Source organism: Miniopterus schreibersii (assembly GCF_964146895.1).
Source record: "Miniopterus schreibersii genome assembly, chromosome: 16".
NCBI lineage: Eukaryota > Metazoa > Chordata > Mammalia > Chiroptera > Miniopteridae > Miniopterus > Miniopterus schreibersii.
The window spans coordinates 34,674,012-34,685,455 of record NC_138116.1 but is presented as its reverse complement, the minus strand read 5'-3'; positions in this window follow the sequence as shown (position 1 = coordinate 34,685,455).

Sequence of the window (11,444 nt, the reverse complement as noted above, 5' to 3'; positions counted from 1 at the left end):
ATTTTTTTCTCCATTTATTCATTCCACAACTGTTTTCTGCATCAACTTGGTGTCCCACACTGTGCTGGATACTGATACTGGAGCATTTTAGCCAGATCAGTGGAGAAAACATGGGCTTTTGAGATGAAGATCCCAGCTGAAGACTTGACCAAATCATTCTCATAGTGTGATGTTTCTTCATTCTGCAAATATTATTCAAGGTGTTACACTTCCAGGCACTGATACAGTGTCTGGGAATAAAGAGCAATCATCATCTTAGCCATGACCTGACACCCCTGGACACATGGACCTGCCTCTGTGACCAGGTGCACTTCACCCAGCACCCCTTGAAGATCAGACCCTGCTGGGACTCAATGCCTCCAGTTGTATGCACCTGCAACCACAACCCAGCAGGCCTAACCCAGGGCCACCAGAGGATTGGACACACTGCTGTGAGCCAGTGCAACTCATCATCCCCAGACCCACAGACCTGCCCTCACTATCTGGCCTGCTTCACACGTGCTTGGATTACTGGACTACTAAAATGGGGAGACAAAGAAACAACCCCCAGCACGGCTGGGCGTGGCTCAGCGGTTGAGCATCGACCTAGGATCCAGGCGATCGGGGTTCAATTCCCGGTCAGGGCACATGCCTGGGTTGTGGGCTGCAGCCAATCAATTACTCTCTCATCATTGATGTTTCTGTCTCCTTCTCTCCCTCTCCTTTCCTCTCTTTGAAATCAATAAAGATATATTAAAAAAAAAAAACCAAAAAACAACCCCCAAATGAAAAAAAAAGGAGGAATTGCCAGAAAAGGAACTAAGTGAATTGGAGGCAAACAATTTGCCAGAGAAAAAATTCAAAGTAATGGGTATAAGATTCTCAAACAACTTAGTGAGAACTACAAGCAACTTAATGAGAACTATAAGAAACTTAATCAGAAGTACAGCAGCATGAAAAAAGAGGTCGACACCATGAATAAAAATCAATCGGAAATGAAGAATCACATAACTGAAATAAAAATACCCTGGAAGGAAGTAGACCAGAATAAACTGAGGACCAAATCAGAGAATTAGAAGACAAGGTAGACGAAACCACCCATTCAGAGCAGCAATTAAAAAAAAAAAGCAGGAGCCCGGTCGGGCGTGGCTCAGCGGTTGAGTGTCGATCTAGGATCCAGGAGATTGGGGTTCGATTCCTGGTCAGGGCACATGCCCAGGTTGCGGGCTCGATCAATGACTCTTATCATTTATGTTTCTATCTCTTTTTCCCTCTCCTTTCCTCTCTCTGAAATCAATAAAGATATATTAAAAAAAAAAAAAAAAAAAAGCAAGAGGAGAGTTTAAGGAAGTTTTGGGACAAAATGAAATGTACCAACATCCACATCATAGGGGTACCAGAAGGAGAAGAATATGGGCAAGGAATAGGAAACCTGTTTGAAGAAATGATAACAGAAAACTTCGTTGACCAGCTGAATGAAAAAGTCATGCAAATCCAGGAAACACAGAGAGTCCCAATCAAGATGAACACAAAAAGACCCACACCAAGACATATCATAATTATAATGGCAAATGTTAAGGCAAAGAAAGAATCTTAAAGGCTGCAAGAGACAGACAGAAAGTTACCTACAAAAGAGGTCCCATTAGACTGTCAGCTGATTTCTCAATAGAAACACTTCAGGCCAGAAGGGAATGGCATGAAGTATACAAAGTAATAAAAAGCACAGGACTGAATCCAAGACTACTCTATCCAGCATGACTATCACTCAAAATTGAAGGTGAAATAAAGAGCTTTGCACACAAGAAAAGGTTAAAGAAGTTTATTACCATCAGACCAGCACTGCAAGAAATACTAAAGGGACTGTTGTAAGAAGAAGAAATAAAGAGAGAGAGAGGGACACAGGAATAAAGAATAAAAATGGGAACAAATAAGTACCTATCAAGATAGCCTTAAATATAAATGACTTAAATGCTCCAATCAAAAGACATAGGGTAGCTGAATGGATAAGAAAACATGACCCATATATATGCTTTCTACAAGAGACCCACCTCAGAACAAAAGACTCACATAGAAAGAAAGTGAAGGAATGGAAAAAAATTTTCCATGCAAATAGAAATTAAAAAAAAAAAGACTGGAGTAGCAATACTCATATCTGACAAAATAGACTTCAAAATGAAGGCCATAACAAGAGACAATGAAGGCCATTTCATAATACTAAAGGGTCAATACAACAAGAGGATATAACCCTGGTAAACATATATGAACCCAATATAGGAGCACACAATATATAAAAAAAATTTCTGGAGGACTTTAAGGGAAAGATCAATAGCAATACAATCATAGCAGGAGGACTTAAACACCCCACTGACTTCACTGGAAAGGTCTTCTAGACAAAAAAGCAACAAGGAAACAGCGACCCCAAATGACACACTACATCAAATGGATTTAATGGACATTTATACAATATTTCACCCCAAAGCTGCAGAATATACATTCTTCTCAAGTGCATATGGGACATTCTCAAAGATAGACCACATGCTAGGATACAAACTAAGTCTCTACAAGTTCAAGAAAATTGAAATCATATCAAGCATCATCTCGGGTCATAATGGCATGAAACTAGAAATCAGCTACAATAAACACACCCTTAAAACATTCAAATACATGGAAGTTATAAAGCATATTATTAACCAATGAATGGGTTATCAATGAGATCAAGGAAGAAATAAAAAACTTCCTGGAAGCAAATGAAAATGAACACACAATAACCCAAAATCTATGGGACACAACAAAAGCAGCCCTGAGGGGGAAGTTCATAGCACAGCAGGCCTACCTCAGGAAACAAGAAAAATTTCTAATAAACTATCTAACCCTACAACTTAAAGAATTAGAAAGAGAATAACAAGAGGAGGTAGAAGGAAGGAAATAATAAAGATCAGAGTGGAAATAAAAGACATAGAGACTAAAAAAACAATACAGATCAATGGAACCAAGAGCTGGTTCTTTGAAAAGATAAACAAGATTGATGAACCTTTAGCCAGACTCATCAAGAAACAAATAAATAAAATCAGAAATAAAAGAGGCGAAATAACAACTGTACCCCAAAGAGCTAGACAACCTGGACCAGAAGGACAAATTCCTAGCAACATGCAACCTTCCAGAACTGAATCAGGAACAATCAGAAAACCTGAATAGGCTGATAACAAATGAAGAAATTGAAGCAGTAATAAAAAAAACTCTCACCAAACAAAAGTCCTGGCCCAGATGGCTTCACAGGGGAGTTTTACCAAATATTCAAAGAAGAATTACCACCTATCCTCCTCAAACTATTCAAAAAAATCCAAGAGGAAGGAGCACTTACAAACTCTTTTCATGAGACCAGCATTAGCCTAATTCCAAAACCAGATAAAGACACTACAAAGGAAGAGAATTATAGGCCAATATCCCTGAAGAACATAGATGCTAAAACCCTCAACAAAATATTAGCAAATCAGATCCAGCAATATATTAAAAAGATCATACAACATGACCAAGTGGGATTTATTCCAGCGATGCAAGGCTGATACAATATTCGCAAATCAATAAATGTGATACATCACATAAACAAATTGAAAGACAAATATCACATGATCATGTCAATAGATACAGTAAAAGCATTCGACAAAAAATCCAACACCCATTTTTGATAAAAAACCATCAGCAAAGTGGGATAGAGGGATCATACCTCAACATAATAAAGGCCATATATGACAAACCTACAGCCAACATCATACTCAATGGGCAAAAACTAAAACCTTTTCTCCTAAGAACAGGAACAAGACAGGGGTGTCCACTTTCACCACTCTTATTCAACATAGTACTGGAAGTCCTAGCCACAGTGATCAGACAAGAAGAAAAAATAAAAGGCATCCAAATTGGAAAGGAGGAAATACAACTGTTGTTATTTGCAGATGACATGATATGGTACATAGAAAACCCTAAAGACTCCACCGAGTGAAGGCCTGGGGAGGCCTCGGGAGGGGGCAGGAGTAGGGAGGAGGGGGTCAATGGGAGGAAAAAAGGGACATCTGAAACAAAACAAAAAAAGAGAAAAAAAGAGTGAACAAAATAGACACAAGTCTCTGCTCTCATTAATTCCATGACCTGAGCTATTGGCCCCACTGAGTGCCAGTTTTTTATCTGTAAATTGTAAGTGGTCATGATGGAAGGAAGGAGATAATGTAGCAGATTCTATAGTTTCCTGACAGTAACCCCTCTGCACCCACCCATAAAGCACATGTCAAGATCTTCTGCAAGCACCTGTGGTTGCGTATTGGAGGGCTCTTTCTCAGGCAATGAGTGTGACAGGCCAGAAACCCTTGGGTGTTAATGTTCCAGGAGAAGCATTCAACCAATGACAAGTGGAAGTTCCTTGTCCCCCAAGAGAGACACCTCTGAAGTGTGTTCTACACTGTCTCCTAAAGATCCCCAGTACATCGAACCTCAGTTGCTCACAGAGGTAACCTGCTCCATAATGCAGGTTTCATTGGTTTACCCCCTTCCCTGTCTCACTTCTCTCTCCTAATGGTGAACCAAGTGAATCAGCTCCTGAACAAGCTACCTGCTTTCAAAATTAGTGCCAGGGTCTGTTTCTGTGGGAAACCACCTGGACAGAGAGGAAAGTGGTTTGTGAACTGTGAGGAACTGAGCACATGTCAGGGACTGTGCCCCTGAGAGGAACCTCAAGGTCATATGTTAGTCAGATTCCAAGAACAATTACTGTTATAAGACCTTCACTTCCCCCTTTTAGAATATTTTGAGTGCCTGTCACCTCTCTCCTTAGGTGAATGTTTGAGATGATGTAAGTGACCCACTTGGGATCCTGAAGCCCAGTTCAGCTTGGGAAACCTGCTGGACCTACAGAATATGTGGGGTCAATTTTCATCTTTAGCTTGGTGAGACCAAGGTGTCAAGGGCCCACCCCCACCTCTGGAATCATGATCTACAGATCCTCCTTTATTGTCTCTTATGAGAACATTTCTGGCAATGTGAAGATCTTCTAATGCATCAGTATGGCCACTCTGGGTCATGGCTATGGCCCACCCCACTCTGAATCCTGAGTCTGCCTGAGATGCCAAGAAAGGGCTGAGGTCTTTTTGGTGCCATGTTCTCAAAAATATCCTGGTTTTAATGGATGCGTTAGCATGGTACACATCTAAATCTTCTTGATGTAGTAACACTTTCAAAATTCTCCCCCTACCACTAATATTCCAACGAGTTACATTTTAATATTATGTGTTTGACCAGGGTTTGGAAAACTCTGGCCAAATCTAGATGCCCACTTGTTGTACACCTGTGCCCTAAGAATGGCTGTTACATTTTTAAGTAGTTGAAAAAGTCAAATAATAATAATATTCATGTCATGAAAACTATATAAAATTCAAGATCTGCAAAGAGATGTGGACATCCATGTACATGAAACTCAAGATCCTGATACAGATTCAACTTTAAAAGGACTTCACTTATCACATTATAATAAAATTGTCAAAAATCAATGACAAAAAGAAGATGAAAGCAGCAAGGGAATGACTGATCGCATACCAGGGGACTCCCACAAAGCTATGACCAGATTTTTCAGCAGAAACATCACAGTTCAGAAGAGAGTAGATGGTATATTCAAAGTGCTGAAAGAAAAACAGGTGTCAGGTAAGAATAATTTACCCAGCAAAGCTTCAGAAATGAAAGAGCTATACAGGTTTTCCCAGATAAACAAAAGCTGAGGGAGTTGATTACCACTAGAGCTGACTCACAAGAAATGCATAAAGGAGTTCTCCAAGCTGAAATAAAGGGTGCTAATTGGTAACATGAAACCATATGAAAGTATAAATCTCACTGGTAAAGGTAAATACATAGTCATATTCAGAATAATTCATACTGTAATAATGGATGGTGTATAAATAACTCTTGTAGAATGGATAAAAAAACAAAAGTATTGGCCAGTGCTGCTGGAGTGGGGAGTGGGTGTGGGGTTGTCAGGCTGGAAGGAATCCTGGGAGCTGGTGAAGGGGGGCATGGAGGCACTGGTGGCAGGACAGTAATGATGGCCTTGGAAAGTCTTTGGGGTATGCAGTGGGTCGTTGGATGATGAAGGTCAGGCACCTGGCTTTAACTAGCGTTGTAACAGCTTCAGGGACCAAATGAGAATGTGTGAGGTGTCCGCCCCTGTTGCTTCAGACAGTTCAGATTTTATATGTTCCTTTTCTACAAGTGATTTCCCAGATCACAGTTCTCTGCTGAGATGAGTGGGATTTGAGAGTATGGAGAATACCAGAAGCTTTGTAACTTCAGAGGAGCAATCAGCTAAAAATTCACCATCTGAGGAGTTGTGTTGTGCCAGTCACCTCTCCTAACTGAGCACCAAAGGAGGACACTGTGAAAGATGACGGGAGAAGTTATTGTTATAGCCAAGTGGGACTAAATTACTCAACAGGACCAGGAACTTGACATCAAGAAGGACTGGGGCATGTGGCTGCTGAATGACTCCAAGACATGGTGGTAGGTGAGGAAGCTGCCAAGAGGATATAGGACATGGCGCGATCCAACTAGGTGGAGAGGAAGGATAGCCTTTAGAAGGGCTCCCTCAGGAAGAACCTGAAGGACACACTCGGCCTTGGCAAGATCAAGATGAGGACCAGCATGTGGGATTTGGCCACGACACCCAGCATGGATATTGAGTGCCCTGTCAACTAGGGCCGTGCCAACTGCATCTTAGACCTCAACATCTCAGACTTTGTCAATTTGTGTATGTGACTGGCAGGGTAGATGAACAATCCCTGGTTAAGGGGTAGTGTGTCACTGTCATGGAGAAGTGCAGCGACAGATGGTGACGTGGCAGCTACACCGAGCAATTGGGGTGGTTCCCCTTCAACTACAACCTGGAGGAAGTGGGCGAGCTGGTTCTAGTCCTCCACCTTCCGGAGCCTGCTAAAGAGTCCATCCCTGAGCAATGGCCAGGGAACCTGCGTATTATGTGTGGTCCAAAGACTGTATCCTATCAACTCAGTCATCGGGAAGCTCAACTTTGAGAAGGGAGAGACCATGGAGGTAATGGAAAAGCCAAGAATGAGCCAGAGTGTTGGAAATGCATAAGCACTTGGGGGAAGGTTGGCCTCATTCCCCAGAAATTCGTGGTGGTCCTCAGCGACCGGCTGCCCTGTCCCCTTTGCATGCCCACCAGTCAGCTACCCTGGAAGGGGCAGTGGGGGCTTCACAGGCAGACAGCGGCGCTACGGGAATGATGTGCCATCAGGCTGAGTGCGCCCTCAGTGAGCGGTGCCAGAGGGCGACTTCCTCATTAAGGACAGAGAATCCTGGCCCAGGGACTTGTCTTTGTCTCTCAAAGCCTCAGGGAAGAACTAACATCTCAAGGTGCAGCTTCTGAAGAGTGTCTACTGCATCCCAGGGCCAGTTTCACACCCTGGACAGGTGGTGGGAAACTACACCAAGGCCCCATCTTCCCCAGCGAACACGGAGAGAAGCTGTATCTCACAGGAGCGCTTCAGTGATGTCCTCCCCACAGCCTCTGCCACCTCCAGGCCCTGGTGCCACACTTACTTCCCCAGAGCTGAGCGAGTGGCTCCAAGAGGATATGGTGGGTCACTGGCTCCCCTGCGGCCCCTGCTCTGTCCAGTGGCTGGTCCCCTATTGTCTTCCTATGATCTGGCTGATCTTTCTGTCCAGGTCCTTTGTTTCCACCTGCCTCCTATTTGCCATCCCAGACCCTCATTTACTGTTCAAGGTCCTTCCTCCCCTCACTGGCCAGTTTTAGCGAGTGAAAGATGGAAGAGGGGCAGGTTAGTTCACTTTATTCCTCCTCAATTAGAAATAGCCTTAGACTGTTCAAATTGTCATTCTACCAGCTCCCCTCAGTAGGAAGGCGCTGGGCACAGTGGGAATGCACTGAAGCTGCCCTTGATCAAGTGACCTAAGTGCACTCCAAGGTGAAGGTGCCTGGGCCCAGCAGCCCTTGGTGGTGTCCTTTGCCCTTACTTGGCTCCGAGACCCTCCAGGGAGTGAACGTGTTTGCCGGTAGCAATACTGGAGCCACCAGGTGAGACAGTAGTGAGGAAGCTGTCCAGTGCCTTTGGGGTTGTGCTTGCAATAAAGAAAGAATTTCCTTGAAGGTCAACCTGCAAGAGGGACTGTGGACTTAGAAAGACGGATGTTTTGGTAATTTACCTCCAAATATACCATCTGCCTAGTGCTTTTTCCTCTTGCTCTTGGCTTGTTTAAATTTCACAATTATGTATTTAAGTGTCAAAGTAATATGTATCTGTGTTCATTCACTGACACCAGCATGAAAACATCTGATCTTTGGGGAAGGGCAGCTACCAACACTTTACACACACACACACTGTATGTATGTGTGTGTGTATATATATATACACATACATATACATGTGTGTGTAAACTTTCTTTACAGGAAAGTTTTGCAGGGTTTACAAAGAATATATGATTGGTAGCAAGAGACGCACAGAAAGTTTATGAAGAAAGTGCATTCTTTTTTTCTTTTTTTACATTTGAACTTCTTTATAGTTTAAATATACAGTCTTAAATGGCACATTCCTACAATTGAAGGAGGGGTCTTGACACCTTCTAAACTTGCATGCTCAGTTTTCCGGATATTGTAATAAAAAGTATTATGACAAGACTCTGTGTGGTTTATCTTTGGGAAAACTCTGACTCAGTGAGGAGAGAGCAATGACTGAGCATTTACTGAAGACTCTGTGCCTGAAGGGAGGAGTTTAACACATTTATTACTTGTGTGCTTTCTTTTTCTATGATGACATTTTATATTAAATTGAAATAATAAATCTAATGAGTGAAACTCCAAGAGAAAAAGAGAAAAAAGTATTAAAAATAACTCTAGTTAAAATAATTTGGCAATGGCTGCACAATACAAAAGATGTAAATTTTTTCATCAGAAACATAAAACATGGGGGAAGCAAAAGGGTAGATTGAAATTAAGTTGTCATAAGCTTAAAATACAACATAATAAGTACAAGATGTTTCCTGTAAATCTCATGGTAGACACAAAACAAATACCTACAGCAGGTACACAAAAGAGAAAGAGAAAGGAATCGCAGCTTAACACTATAGAAACTCATCAAACCCCACAGGGCAACCGCAGGAGAGGGCAGAAGGAATAAAGAAACTACGTAACAGCTGCAAAAACAATTGACAAGTCCTTCCCTATCAAAAATTACTTTAAATGTAAAAGGGTTAAATTCTCTAATGAGAAGACATAGAGTGGCTGAACGGATAAAATGTGAAAACAAACCAACAATAAAACCCCAAGACTTGACTAGCTGCCTACAGGGGACTTGCTTCAGCTTTAAGGACACACATAGGCTAAAGCAAAGGGATGGAAAAAATACTCAGTGCAAATGGAAACCTAAAGAGAGCAGGATTAGCTACAATTATATCAGACAATGGAGCCTGAGCTTGTGACCATCACAGCCAGGGCTTGGGAACAGAAGTGAGAGTGGGCACAGAAGGAAGGGGAGAGGAAAGGGGGCCATGGAAACTGGGGGTGGGGTCCTCACAAGCAGCAGCAGTGTGGAGGGAGAGATCACTGGTTCTGGTTCCAGCCCTGGCTATTCCAAGTGCTGAATTTTGATGCTGCGATGAAAAGAGAAAGAGGCAAGGGTGCAGCTGGGATTTCCGGCCTGGGTGACTCAAGTGTGGTGAAGGTTGAAATCAGAGAAGTCAAGAGAGGGAACTGGCTTGGACTGAGGAGTAAGCCGAAACTTCTTTTGGGGTTCACCTGGAGAACAGAGTCCTCCTTGGAACTTTCTGGACCTCCCTGATCCCAAGGAACTTCAGAGTCCACTGAGATTATGACCTGAGCTGTGCCTGGGCAGTGACCATGTTATACATCACACCTGGTTGGGCAAGGTTCACTGTCTAGCCTGTACGGGTTTCAGTTTATCCGTCAAATCAGAGTGGGTATAATCTCAACACTGGAATGTTCCTTAAAGATCATTTCTAGGCCTGCTGACCCCACCACCCCATCCTAACTCCTCCACCTTTCTTGTGGAGTTTTCTAGGCCCAGGTCCTCATGCAGCTATAGGCGCACCTGGGTGGGAACCCACTGGCTGCCTTGCAGGCCCACTCAGTGCCCTCATGCCAACTCAGCAAGCCTCACATTTCCAGCTCTGTCCATACGTCAGGAAAGTGTTTCAAATTCTTTCTAAGCCCTAGAGGAGCCCCAGGACTCGGGGTCAAAGAATTTCAGCACCGTAGTGGAGATCAGTCCTCTGGGGGTATTCCACAAGTGTGGATTTGTGGAGTGGAGGAGTGGGAGCAATACCCCTGTGGGAAGCAAATAAGGAGGTTGATGCTTGCTAGCAGGGTGGGCAGGAGCCAGGGCACTGAGCCAGGGTTCTCCAACCAAAGAGAACCAGGAATCAAGAGAACTGGTCTTAGCTAAGCGAGGTCAGTAGAAACCAGTGGACCCATTGCAGCCTGCCCCAGCCTCTCCTTGGAGAATGCTGCCCTGACACTGCTGGGCCAATGTCCTGATCTGGGCTCCAGGAAGTTTGCATCTCTGCCCTGATTCTGCCTCTACTTTCCCATGTAAGTCACGACTCCACTCTGTACCTCAATTTCCCCCACATGAGGCTGCAAGCCTCTGCCACCCATGGCTGCTAATAGTAAGAACATCAGCAGTGGCAGGAACAGCAGCAGCACAATTTATTGAGCATTTAGTAGGAATCAGACTCTGTGCTAAACGCCTAACATGGATTATCTCTTTAAGCTCCTACAGGCCAGGAGGCAGGCTCTTACCCTCTCACTTTACGGAGGGAGAGACAGATGCAGAGAGCAGTGCAGTGACTTGCCCAATGTGGTCATGCTGGGCCTGGAACCTGCTTCCCTACGATTCCCTTCTGTGCTTACAGCACAAGGGCAGGCAAGGGCTGCTTGGGTGGTGGGTGTGAAACACATACACGCCCTGCTGGTGCCTTCTGAAAGTCAGCCTCTAGTCTCCCTGGCCCTCTGAGCACTCCCTCCCAGGTGCTGTGAGCACCACGAGGGTTGCTGGGAATGCACTTGGCTAGAAGTGGGGTCCAGTGAGGCCCTTTCCCCCAGCAAGCCTCCTAGCTCCAGCCTTGTCTGGGCTGGATCCCCCCTCTGACAGGGCAGTCCCCAGCACTGCCCAGAGGAAGGTTTGGTGGAGGGTTCAGTGGGGTGCGGGTGGGTAGAAGATGGACAGCAGGCAGAGGGCGCTTTGTCTACTCACCTAGCTCGAAGACTGCCTCATTCTGGGGTCCGGCACACAGCTTGCTTGTGCCTATCTGCTCCCCGGTCTGCAGGGGCAGGTCCCAGGCCTGCTGCTCCCCGTGTTGAGCCACCAGGTTTGAGGACTCCTCCATGTCACCTGCCTTCTCTGGCTGATCTGGGGTGGCACCAAGAGGGTGCTCCC